The 13,734-nt window shown below is 40.4% G+C and overlaps 1 protein-coding gene across 1 annotated transcript in view; it reads right to left on the reverse strand.

The window, feature by feature from the left end:
• Positions 1–13,450, reverse strand: part of RAPH1 (Ras association (RalGDS/AF-6) and pleckstrin homology domains 1) — a 188,850-nt gene extending 175,400 nt beyond the window's left edge. The window contains 1 exon segment of the mRNA XM_026681279.2: positions 13,142–13,450. The gene's annotated coding sequence lies outside the window, so the exon portion shown is untranslated.
• Positions 13,451–13,734: the final 284 nt, after the last annotated feature.

Below are 13,734 nucleotides of genomic sequence, written 5' to 3' on the forward strand. Positions count from 1 at the left end.
ACCGGTTTGCACCTACTCAGGTGAACCAGTAGCAGCTATTTGGCATGGGTCGCCGAACCGGTGGCGACCCCTGGCTGGCCACACCCCCAACCTGGTCGCCCGGTTGCTCACTTTCGATCGCTCTCCTAGCTTTCTGTTCCCCATATCCTCTTTCTCCCCGGGGGAAAGGAAGAAAGGCATGGACGCTGCAAGTATCGCTTTCCCCGTGTGAGTTAAAGTGTCTGGAGTGAGAAAGAGTGCAGTCTGACAGAGGGGGTGGGGGTGAATCGAGCCTTGGAGCACTTTTGCAACGTAAAAGAAATGCATTTTGGAAGCAGCAGGTCCTTTAAAAACTTCTCCAAGGATTCCCCATGGACGCTGCAAGTATCGCTTTCCCCTTGTGAGCTAAAGTGTCTGGAGTGAGAAGGAGTGCGGTCTGACAGAGGGGCTGGGTCTGACACTCCAGCCTTGGAGAAATTTAAAGGAACTGCTTCCAAAATGCTTGTCTGTTAAGTGCTCTGTGTGTGTGTGTGTGTGTGTGTGTGTGTGTGTGAGAGAGAGAGAGAGAGAGAGAGAGAGAGAGAGAGAGAGAGAGAGGGAAAGAAAGAAAAAAAATAGGAAGAGAGAGAGAGATGAAACTCTCTACTATTACTTTTAATTGTTCCATTATTTATCATGTGTTAATATTTTACACTGTCCCTACACCTAGAGTGATTTTTCTGTCTTTCTTTTGCCCAGGGCTACCACATATTTTTCAGGGTTTACATGCATTCAATGTCAATAGTCCAGAGCATAAAATACACATGTGTTTAACAAGAGTTGAAAGGGACCTTGGAGGTCTTCTAGTCCAACCCCCAGCTCAGGCAAGAAAACTGAGGATGCCAAACTCTTAGAAATCCTGGGAAAGGTGTCAGAATAATACTTAGAAGGGACCTTGGGATGAAACCTATACCATTTCAGAGAAATGGCTGTCCAGTCTTTTCTCAAAAACTTCCAGTGATTGAGCACCCAGAACTTCTGGAGACAGGCAGTTACACTGGTTAATTGTTCTCATTGTCAGGAAGTTTCTCCTTAGTTTTAGTTGCTACTCTCTGTTCAGTTTCCATCCATTGCTTCTTGTTTGCATTCTGCTTCTTTGGAAAATACATTGTCCCCCTTTCTTTGTGGCAGCCCCTTAAAGGCCTGTTGCCTATCACACTCTTGGGTAAAGCATGTGAGCCATTTTTTCCTTTCAGTGGTCCATGAAAGTACATCTATAGTATGCAGATAATAAAGTCAAAAAAGGTGAACAACGTTTTTACAGAACTCAAGATAAGTTGAGGCTGGGTGACAAGGAATGGCTGGGAGGGGAGGGGCCAGGTGAGGCACCCCTTGATATGAGTGACATTGAGTTGGCCATGCCCACCCAGTCACATGACCACCAAGCATGCCCACCCAGTCATGACCACCAAGCCACACCCATCCAGTCACATGACCACCAAGCCACGCCCACCAAATAAGCCATGCCACAGAACCGGTAGTAAAAAAATTTGAATTCCACCACTGATCCACACCGTAGCTGAATGCTGCTTTTCAAAAACATGGAGCCAACCTTTACCATGTCTCTATTGGGCCAAGACTGAGTCATGACTGGGGGCTTCCTGGCCCTGACAGGAAGAGGTGTGGCAAAGATTGATGACTCAGTCTCTGAAAGGTAGATTCAACCCATGTGTGTGGATTCTCCAATAGGCATGCTGGAGAATAAGGTTAACAACTCTTAATGCCTTTTTGGCAATGCTGTTACAGTGAGCTCTGGGGCTTAGATCGTTTGAGATAAATACTCCTAGGTCCTTGACAGACTGAGAGTTGTCTACGAGATCGTTTCCCCCTAACTTGTATTTGGTTGTCTGATTTTTATTGCCAATGTGTAGAACAGAGCATTTGCTAGTTGAAATTTGGAGTTGCCAATTACATGACCATTCTGACACATAGTCAAGGTCGCTTTGTAGGGCAGCAGCATTGTCAGTAGGGTTAAATAATTTTATGTCATCGGTGAAGAGGATGCAGCTGCTTTTAACATAATTGCATAGGTCGTTGATGTAAAGCAGAAAGAGTGTGGCTCCTAAAAATCTGCCTTGGGGGACACAGTGGTTAACTGGTGCTGGATTTGATATGGCCCTACCTATTTTGACTATTTGTTGACTGTTTCACAGGAACATAGCTATTCACTTGGGCAGGGATCCAGAGATGCTGTAAGAGCTTGGTTTCAACAGTAGTTTGTCATGCACCACTGAAATAAAGCTTTGCAGAAGTCTATGTAAACTGTGTCTATTGCTTTACCCTGGTCAAGATGTATGGTCCAAATGTTTCTGCAGTGTAGGAATTGCAGATTACAGGACAATTTTTTCCTGAAACCAAACTGCTTGTTAGAAAGCAGGTTGTTTGTTTCTAAGTGGAAGGTAATGGATTTGATTTATAATTGTTTCCATGACTTTACAGGTGATGCAACACAGTGAGATTGGTCTGTAATTTTCTACTAGACCAGGGTCTCACTTTTTTAAAAATAGGTATGACCATGGCTAATGACTATAAGTCAGGCAAGGAGCTGGTTCTGAAAGATCACTCATAGATTGTGCATAGAGGTTCAGCAATGGCAGGCTTTTTTAAAAAGTAATCCGTCAGGGTCAATAGATAAAAATGGCTTTAGGTTACGTAGTGCCGTTTCAACTTTATCTATTGTAAAACCAATATGTAGTAAATTGTTACAATTTGTTGTGGTATGACTAGGAAATGAGGGGCAGCAGCCATTGATGTTGACAAAGACTGAACTGAAGAAGGTATTAAAGAGGTTGGCCTTAACAGCTTCATCGTTACTGTCTTCCCCGTAAGACCCTTTTAGGGGTGGGATAGTTTTCAAGTCTTTAAGTTTGGCATTTACGAAATAATAGAAGACTCGGGAGGAGTTCGACTTTTAACAGCTCTTCCTCCTGTCTGCAATGGTGATTGGTACATTCAGCCTTTATCTGGCAGCATAAGGCTTTGTATCGTTTTTTAAAGTTAGCTACGTAGCCAGTTTTGTTTTCTCGCCAAAAAGATTTTTTTCTTGGATTGTAACTTTCTTATTGGTATGGGTAATTCTTTTTTTTTTTTTTTTTTTTTGCTCTAGGGGTTATTTTAGGTACATATAGATTAATGATTCTATTGACTTTGAGCAAAAAATGTTATAATGGTCTTCTGTTGTTATACAACCTGTGAACAGAAGGTGCCAATCAAGAGATGCGAGGTCAGCAGCTATGCGATCATAGTTGGCTTTTAAAAGTTATAATTTGGGGTCCTATCATTATGACCCTCTTTACAAGGATACAAATTGAGATAAAAATCAATCATGCTGTGATCACTGTTGGAAAAAGGTTCTTTAACTTGTAGGCCATAAATTGAGTTTAAGCTATTGCAGAAGATGAAATCTAAGCAATTGTTGACCATAGTGTTGTTTGTTACCCACTACTCCAGCCCGAGTCATAACAGCATTGTACAAGGTTGCATGTATAGGTTCAGTTGTACATTCATTTAGGGTCCAGTTAATAATAGGCAAATTGAGGTCACCAAGAAAGATAAGGGGGTGCGGGGAGGAAGCTGCCCACGTTAGTAGTGCAGTTAGCTTGTTTGTATGACAAACATTCTATAACATCGCAGGAAACGAACTGTGGTATTTAGGGATTTTTAAATTTCTTCCCTTGTTGGGTGCACAGCCTGAGGTGGGATAGCACCAGTTGAAGAACTTATATAGTGTTTGCCCTTTGGCCTTTCTGTGTACAACTACAACCTCTGTTTTTTCCCTTTTACCCTTTTTGAGACAAAGGAGTCTCAGATTGCCAGGGGATTTATGGCCATAGTTTTTCCTTACTGAGGTTAGATTGCTCTCCTTGAGTACAGAGATGACAATACAGAACAATCCATTGGTCCCTACCATATACTTCAAGAGAAAACATGAATTTAAGAAGATTTTCTGGAAGAAAAATTGACACCAACAAAGTAAAACAGAAATCTCCACAGTTCTACTGAAAGATATAACATAAAGGAATATGTAGAGTTGCTACAACATTTATGAGTTTCCACAGAGGTGAAAAACTTATTTTATGCCAGGAAAAGTATATGGGAAAATACTCTGAAATTGTCATAACAAGTAAAAATAAGCAAATTATTCTTATTCATCCAATGGTGAAAAACCATTCAGATTCATGATTCAAAATAACTGACAGAACAAATGCAATTTCTCCTGAAATCTACACAGGACAAATAAATTAATCAGCCATTGTCCTTGCATAATTGATACAAAGTTTATGTCATGTTACTAATGAAAGTGCATATTAACTCAATGTTTTGGTTTAGTTAGAATAATGTTTGGATGCAATGTACAATATGCGCTGGAAGTGACATCTAAGTTCAGATTCTGTGCCTGAGAAATCCAATATACAGGAAACCCCTAAGGGTGAAGAGTGCTGTGTCTTTCAAGGGTGGTGGGAATGTAAAAAAGTAATGATGAGAGCATGGGAACATCAGTTAGGATCTTTTCACATCCCCCCAAAAAAGAGTGGAGAATAAAAGAAGGCAAGTGTCTGATTTCAAGATCTTGTTAAAAAATCAATAATAAAGTCATATTTTTCTGGACTGATATTTGACAAGTTGTTCATGTCTTCCAAGAAATGTAGGTGGACCGGGAAAGGATTTGCTTTCCATATTTATCTTACAACAATTTCAATATTTATCTTTTTCTTTAAAGAAAAACTAATTTATTCTAGATAAATTAATTCTAGATAGAGCCAGACTCAAATTTTTGATCTATCAGATCTCTTGAATGCAAATCCACCTGGTCACAACTCTACTTCTAATGACAGTATAGAAAACACTGCAAACTACAGCAAATAGCCAACATCTGAAAGGCAAATTTATTTATCTCTGCTCCCTTTCCACCAAGCTTCAGTTCTTGCTTTCTAGAATCCCTTGAAACCAAATATGACTAACATTCTGATCTCTCACCATTCACCCTATTTATATTCTATTAGAATTCTTTTTTTTAAACAAATTTTATTGATTTTCAAAAACAAACACAAACAAAACATAAAACATAAAAACATAAAACATCTTTTTTGAAAGCAGCTTGATCCCGGGTTACATTTCTTCGTACAGACACAAATTCAAATTCATGCTCATTTTATATACCATTCCATATCTTATTGCCATTCTCCATTTTCTATATAGCTTCTCCCCTCTTTTAACTTTCTTAGTTTTATTTTGTTTATCTCATCTCAGTTCAGATCATTATGCTTATATTCTTTGTCTGTCCTGTTTCCAGCTGTCTATTATCTTTTCTCTTTAAACAAAATTTCTCCTGTAATCACTGATTGGAGTATGACGCCTTTATCTCTTTCCCCTAAATTTATAACACTTAGTATAGTACATAACTTCCATTTGGATTCTGCTTAGTACATTCTAAAGTTACACACTATATTTTAAAAAGAGAAAAAAATTATAAATATATAATATAATTAAAACAACAATCCATGTCAATTCAAATCTATCATTAATATTAATATTCATTTAAATCTTAAACATTTTACACATTACTTTTCAATTAAGTATCATACTTCTATGGGAACACTTATAAACTTTCCATAATTATTTCCCCCCCCACTTCACTTATATTTTAAAACATTGTGTCATTAAAATGTTCCCATTCCTTCCTAATTCAATTCTCTCATTTATTCCTTTTCCTTCCTTTTGTTCACAAGTTTCACTGAATTACACTGAGTATTTTATCCCGCTTTTTAATCACATGTTGTTTCCAATTTTCTAACATTATTTCTAATACAAATATAACAATACAATCTTATGTACCTTTGCAGAATCACTTTTTCATTTAAGTTTTTACCCATTATCTCTAAATAAGTCCTGTTTCTTTACATCTTGCTCCACACCTTTGAAGCTTCTCATCCCTTCCTTCCTCCTTTGTTTCTTCTCTGCCCTTTTTACCCCATTGTCTCTTCACCTCCATTTCCCTCTTCTGTATTCCCCCTTTCTGTTGCTTTCTAACATTGTTTCCACTTTTCCCCTTATTTTTCCCTTTTTTGGTTGTTTTTTTAGATCTTAAAGTCTCCATTTTCTTTTCCTCCTTTCCCCTTTCTTCCCCAAGTAAAGTTACTTGTTCGTTAAAGATGGCTTCTTCTTTGTCCCAATCTTCTTGTTGCGCAGTTCTTTCTTGTAGTTTCTCATAGGTACAGATTGCCATTTCTAAGAATTGAAAAAGAGAGCCAAGAGAGCCCTTCCCTTCTTGTTCCTCTTCTTTGTATTTTTTAAATTCCATTTTCAGTTCATCCACAAGTGATGCCATTGTAAAAAAAAAAAAATTCAAACAACCACCCCAATGTTTTTAGCCATTCAAATATAATTTCCAAAAGTCCCAAAGTCACCAAACAATCCAAATACACACAAGCTGTTTCTTTTGACACTTTCTTCTTTTTTCACTTTCTCTTCCTGGGGTTACTGTTTAGTTACAAAATTCCAGTTAAAATGTATCTTTTAGAAGTCTTGTTAGTATTTAATCAAATTCTTTTAAGTTCTAGGCAATCTCCTCCTTCCGAATCCTGCTCTTATTCTTTTCCTCTCCCTTCCCACTTACAGCAAAAAAGTTTTTTTTTTAGTGTTCAGAAATCCTTATCCCCTTGACATTTAATTATCCAGTTTAATTACCTATTGATGCCAATGCGGGTTTTTCCGATTTCTCAATCATTTCTGTTCGCTGTCAACATTGGGAAGGAGAGTGAAAAAAAAAAACTTTCCCTTTTTACTTTCATTCGCCGCTTCCGAGTCTTCTTTGGGAGCGATGTATCTTTTGCAAAATTTAAATTCCAGGGTACCTTAGTTGTTGCTTTTTGTCCCGGTCAGCCAAAAACTTTCACTTCTTAACTTCCTCCTGCACTTTCTTTTCCAGCTGAGTGCTTCTTTGAGGCGGCCATTTCTGACCGCCGCTCTTACCGCCTTCGGAAAAGGGAGTTTAGCCAGCTGAGGAGAGATGCGATTCCCCTCAACCCTGCCAGGTCTCCCCTATCTTCACCACCTCTACGGGGGTGGCTTAGCCCCGAAGCCGGCTGGCTCGGGGCACTCCAGCGAGCGCAGGCAGAAACCGTGCACGATCGCGGATTCCTGCCTGCCCCGAAGTGCTGCAAACCCTTATTCTATTAGAATTCTTGTGTTTGAGTATAACCTTCTATTGGATGAAATGGTATATCATAGAGCAACTTATTTTTTTGAATTGGCATACCTCAAATGGGCTAAATTAAACAATGCTTCCCAAATTCAGAGCCCATGACTTCTTGCGATTGAAATTGACGAAGTTGTGGCCACTCCAGTGCTGCCACATCACCACCTTGCTGCAGTCACATGACTGTATTTCTAACACTCCCTGCTGGCTTCCTACAAGGAAAGGCAATGGAAAAGCTGGCAAGACATCAGTCCAGCTCCCACTGCTTTCTTGCCCGCCCTTGGTTATTCTGCTTTTCTGTTCAGCTAAGGAAACATGTCTAAGCAATGAGCCAATGGTCTCGGGTTATCTTGCTTTGACTAACATTCTGACCCCTCACCAGTCAGCCCATTTCAACTAACATTCTGATCCCTTGCCACTTACCCCACCTTGTTTGCATCACATATAGATCACTATCCTGCACATTAAATATAGCCAACTTTAGCATAAATATTATATTAGCTGATAGTATAAATGCTATATGTAGTTTCTTTAGATACATATTAATAGAACAGAAAAACATGTGTATTCTTATCAATTATCAAAATATAAAATTGACTAAAATTTGTATTCTTTCCTAAATATTTTAAAATATCACAAGAAATAAATATATTTGTAGTCTGAACCTACGCATGTGTATTCAGTGGAATTTACACCTTATTACCAAATAGAGTATACATTGGAATGTAGTACAGCTCAGCAATACAGTCCTATTTATATGCTTTAAAAATGGAACTGTTCCCTACTGTTCTTTTCTTGGAATATTTGTTTGGAACCAATTTGGCAAGATAAGTGAAGCAAGCAAACCATTAGTGTGCTTTACTGCATGCAAAGCTAAAATATACACATTAACAGCCAACATTGTTAGCTGTTCCTGGAGAGAGGTGAAAAACATATTTGAGACACTAGAGTTTGATTTAGCATTTTCCACATTCTTATCCTTCTCTTCATCCTTCATTTATACAGACTGTTTTCACAAGTAAATTTAACAGTTAATATAGCATTTCTGTTGCATAAACAGTTCTGAGTGCTCCATCACTGGAGGTCTTCAAGAAAAGATTTGACAGTCATTTGTCTGTGATGGAATAAGGTCTCCTGCCTTGGGCAAGGGGGTTGGACTAGAACAGTGGTTGCCAACCAGTGGGCCGGGGATCAATGATGGTCTGCGAGAAAATTTTGGTGGTCTGCAGAGAAAAGTTACCCCCAAAGCACCCCCCAAAGCAATTAATCCAGGCTGAGCAGGAACAAGGCTGCGCTGACCACATGGCCCACGGGAACACAAGACTTGCATTGCTTGTACTGCGAACAACACGAGGTAGTGAGGGGAGGGGGGAGAGGGCAGAGGGGGAGAACTTGCCCCACTCGCCCCACGCACCTTGCCTGACCACTGGGCTGCTTCTTTCTTCTTCTGCTTTTGGCAGCAAGGAAGGAAAGCAGCAAAAGTCTTTCTTTCTCTCCCCCAAACTCTATCAGAAATGAGTCTTTGGGACCCTGTAAGCCATCGTGCTCCAAGAGGCTGCACTGGCACAAGTCTCAAAAAGACTCATTTCTGGCGGAGTCTGTTGGAGTTGGGGGAGAGAAAGACTTCTGCTGCTTCTGCTGCTTTCCTTGCATGAAGCCAAAAGTCTCTCTCTCCCCGAGAATGAAGCTGGAGATGATATCCTGCAATCCAAATAAAGAATGATTGATTGGTAGGAAAACGGGGAATTTTCCTGCAGACTTTTTTTTGGATTTTCCCAGGGTCTCTGGTCCACGGGATTTAAAATTATGACTTTGGTGATCCCTGAGGTCCAAAAGGTTGGCGACTCCTGGACTAGAAGACCTCCAAGGTCCCTTCCCAACCTATGATTCTATGATACTATACAGCAAACTCAAGGCCCGGGGGCTGGATCCAGCCCACAGGATGCTTAGATCTGGCCCGCGGAGCCGCCCTGGAAACAGTGAAGGACTGCCCGCAGTGCCTCTGTCAATGAAACCGGAGTTGCGTGCAGCCCTCCTGACCTCCATTTTCGCTGGAAGAGGGTTGCAGGAAGCCACAGTAGCTGAAAATGGAGCTTGGGAGTCCATTTTCACTGGCAGAGCACTCGGGCCTACACAGGTGCTCCTGACACGAATGACATCGAGCTGGCCACACTCACCCTGGCCCTCCAAGGTCAAACATAACCTTGATGCGGCCCTCAATGAAATTGAGTTTGACACCCCTGCTATACAGTATTCCCCTTCACACAATTGAATTCCAGTATCCATTTTCTACTGTATGATTACAAATTTTAAATATGAACATTAAGGGGAAAAGAAAGATAACTGTGCAGACTATAAAAAACATCATATAAATTATTTATCAAGCTAGATGAAAAACATACAACCTTTTGAAGTCTTAATTTTATCATGTGCCTTTCCTCCAGTCTGCTTTCTGTAACATCTTGAATGATTAAGAGATTCAGATATTTTATACATTTCTAAAACTTCCAAGTTGGCCTTAAGTAGAGTTTTAATATTGACTTAAAATATTCAATACAATACATGACTGTGATTATGGATATTCAAGTCTAAAGTTAATTTTATCATGGATTTGGCAAGATTCATAAGTATGTGATCACATCTAGATGTTCCCACTACAGTTGATCTTAGCCAAAATAGGTGACATAGGTATTTATATTTATCAAATGGACTGTTCCTTCTATTATTTTGTTATTGTGTTTAGCACAATTACTGTAACCATTTAAACATTTTTTTCCTTTACTGTTAATTTACTATTCAATGTAAATTTTTGTCTTTTTTATTTCACCACTTTTTAACAAATACCATTTAAAACACCCAGACATTCTAAAATTAAATAGATTTCCCAATGCATTTCAACTAATCTTTAGGCAGAGTTTTGAAAACACTGTTCATCATCATATGGGATTGGTAAATGTAATCCTGTTAAATTCCCTTGGTATTCCAACAGCTTTCAATATTATCAACCATGGTACCCTTCTAGGAAACTTGTCCAATTGAAATATTGCTCTGTGAGGCTTGTCTCATACTTGGGGACTTTTGGTCAAGCTTATGATATTTATTTTTGGGGCTCTGCAGAGCTCTATCGCATATTAACCAGCTATTGAAAGTGCAATTGTTCAAAGATCTAAAATACAGTGCTAGTAGTTTCTCTTTTTTTAGCAATTCCAGATGAGGCAGTGGAAATACCTGATCATCATGATGCTACATGGACCTGAAGATCAATAAACTAAACTTTAATCCAGACAAGATAGGAACATTGGTAGTGGGTGGTTCATCAATCTATGTAAATGTTCAGCTTGTTGTGGAAGTGTAGCATCGACTCTACCTTCAACAGCTTAGATTAGTTACCAACTACAACTTTTCCTAGATGGAAACAGCTTGTTATACATGATTGTGATCTCTAATTTCTCATTTAGATGGCCACAACACATTATGTATAGGGTTGCCCTTGAAGATGGCCTGAAAATGTTACTCAATGTCTGCAACTGAGTTTTAATAACTATCTATATACCACTAAATTCTATTTGTCTGCTTGTAACATTCAATTAGCAGGAATGGTGCATCATAGGGCAGCATATTTTTTTATCAAGATACCTCAAATGTGCTAATTTAAAGAATGCATATAAACTTTGGGACCTTTTATTCCCATTGAATTGAAATTTCAAGGATCTTCAGATCAGTTGTATTGGCAAACTTGTGGCTACTGCAATACCACCTCAGTCAGCTGTGATCACATCATTGTGATTTTCAATGTTCCCAGGCAGTTTCTCGTAAGCAAAGTCAATGGTGAAACCAGCAGGAAGTCAGAAGTTGCTCCCTGCTCCTGCTATCACAACGTTTTGTTATAATGTACTTCAAATCCTCTTATTTAAAGAATAAATAAAAAATCCCCTATGGAATTGAAATTTCCACTATGATCAGAGCACTTTTATTTCCACATTTATGGACATTGCAGTGTCCCATGGTCTCATGACATATTCTTGAGATGATGAACATCCAGCATTCAGGTTAAAAAAAAGTCAGCCCAATTATGCCACATCACAGGATGACCCAATGAGTCATAGCTTGTCCAGTATTTATTGAAAGGAAACCTGGTCCACACATACTTCTGAATATTATTTTACAGTAATTTTAAAATAGAAGCATCATCTTAGATTTGTTGACATTGTGACAATAGAGGCAGATTATATTGCCTTTTGTAAGGGAGTAAATCAATACAGGATCATCTTCCTTTTGAAAAAAGATGGTATCTCACATTCACCAGTAAACCTCAGCCAAAATCAAAATGTTAGTGCTAGACTTCACAGCAATGTTTCAAGTGCTACCTCTTCCCATATTTTTTACCTGAGATAATCATTAAAACCTCTGCATTCATAACTCTTGGCTAAGTAATATCAAACTGAAAAAAGTCAATGGTGCTATTTTTCAGCACCAGCCAAACATGTTTAATTTTCCCTTTCAGCTCCATTGGCCAAGAGAAATTCTTAGGAAACTAAGCAGTTTTTAAAAATGTCAACTTATTTTTCAAGAAACTGTTCTAAATTATACTTACCTAAAAACTTCATTTTATTCTTTTTTGCACATGTCAACATTATATTATTGCAAAAATCATCACTGCCAAGGTCAAATATTAAGAGACAATAATCTATTTCTTTATCAGTACCAGCAATTTTTGCTAGTCAATAACATCCTAGCTTTAATGAAAGTAACCAGCTACAATTTCAAGATATTTCAGTGACCTATTATATCATTATTTTTAAAAAAAGGTATGTGAAGGCATTCTAAAAGGCATGGTGCATAGCAATCAACTCTTATTAACTTTTATTACTTAACCAGTGTTGGATTCTTGAATAATTCTATACAAATTTACATACGTTTATTGGAAGCTGGAGATGAAAACTATATGAAAGCTGGAGATGAAAACTATATGAAAACTACATGAATTCAAGCTCCATAGGGTGGAGTCTCATTGGAAGCAGCAACATTTCTGTATCTCAGCACTGTAACAATATTTTTTTCTGCCTCAGTGCTGGACAATCCCTTTTGCAAGTAGCATTTGCTTGTTGATTATTCCACTTGAATCTCTTTGCCTGTTTGACAGCTATCACTACAAATGTCAGTGGAAGAGATTTCAAACAGGAGGCCCAAACTGAGACTAGGCAAGCCCATTAAACGTTAACTGCTCCCAGAAGGAAGACGTGAAAGGGGAGAAGATGGATCCACAGTTTAATACACTCATAAACGAGAAAAGGACGTAACGTTTTTTTCTTTCAAGCCTATCCTTTCCTGCTCATGAAGGAATAATTAACACCCCCCTCCCCAGTATAGTATCTCTCTTAAGGGTGGTTAGGGATTCTATTTCCATAGGTACATGCGCAGTAACTACCCCAGCGCTCTTCGACCCACTCCTCATATAAGAGAAGAATCTGCACGACAACCAGCCTTTAACCTTGCTCCTGCGTTTGTTGAAATTGTATATTTGTTAAAAGATTTCGGGGAGAAATGGAGTGGGGCATTTGAATTCTTCTCCCAGGATTTAGTTGGATGTATGGGCTTCTAAGCCCTGCCCCGCCGGAAGAAAATGGGTGTTCCTCCCAGCCCCTTATCTGCGAGTCAGGGGGGGGGAAAAAGAGAGAGAGAGAGAGAGAGAGAGACCGACCCTAGGCTCCGCTTAGCTGTTCGCCTAAGGCAGGCTCTCCGGTCCGAAGTAGCGGCGCTGCCACTTCAGCTCGGCTTTCGTCACCCCACCCGGGGCTCAACAGTCTGGAGACGGCGGGCGCTACTTCGCGAAGCCTCCAAAGGCGAAAATTTGGGGGGGGGGGACGGGGTGATTCGATCTGCCCTCCCCTCCTTTTTCCCGGGCGAAAGAAAGAGAGTGCTCACGGCGGCGGCGGCGGCGCTCCTCCTTCTCCCTCAACGCCCTTGTTGCTGCCGGCGGCCGCTGGCTTGAGTGGCGGAGTAGGCTGCTTGCTTCCCTTTCCTTCGCTTCCCTTCCCGCTGTAGCTGCGCTGCTCTCGCTCTGGAAGCAGAGCCAGACGAAGGTTCCTCCCCGCGCGAGATGCCCCTCAGCCGCGCGCTCCGTCGGCGCGACCGCAGCCACCGCAAGCGTCGGTGAGCCCCTCCACCGGCCGGGATTTTTCCTCTCCCCGCAGTCGGCGCTCACTTCCGGCGCGCAGGCCTCGCCTGCTTCACCGCGCCTCCCTCCTCCTCCTCCTACTCCTCCTGCACGCCGCTGCAGGAGGGAGAGCAACCAGCTCCCGCCTAACTATTCAAACGAAGCCCTGCCGCCCCCCAGGCCCGGCTCGTCTCCCGCCACCAAAAAGACTTAGCCCTGGCCCAAGCTCTAACGAAGAAGACAGCGTCTCTGGGCATATATAGAGTCTTCGGACTCGCGCCCGCAAACCACCAGCCTCTCAAGACTAGGGGCCACCTTTTGGCGATCTGGAGCGGGGTGCAAAAAACGGGCAGGATAAAAA

Source organism: Notechis scutatus, chromosome 1 (genome assembly GCF_049901735.1).
Source record: "Notechis scutatus isolate UNSWTSFEM ecotype Mainland chromosome 1, rNotScu1.2, whole genome shotgun sequence".
Taxonomy (NCBI): domain Eukaryota; kingdom Metazoa; phylum Chordata; class Lepidosauria; order Squamata; family Elapidae; genus Notechis; species Notechis scutatus.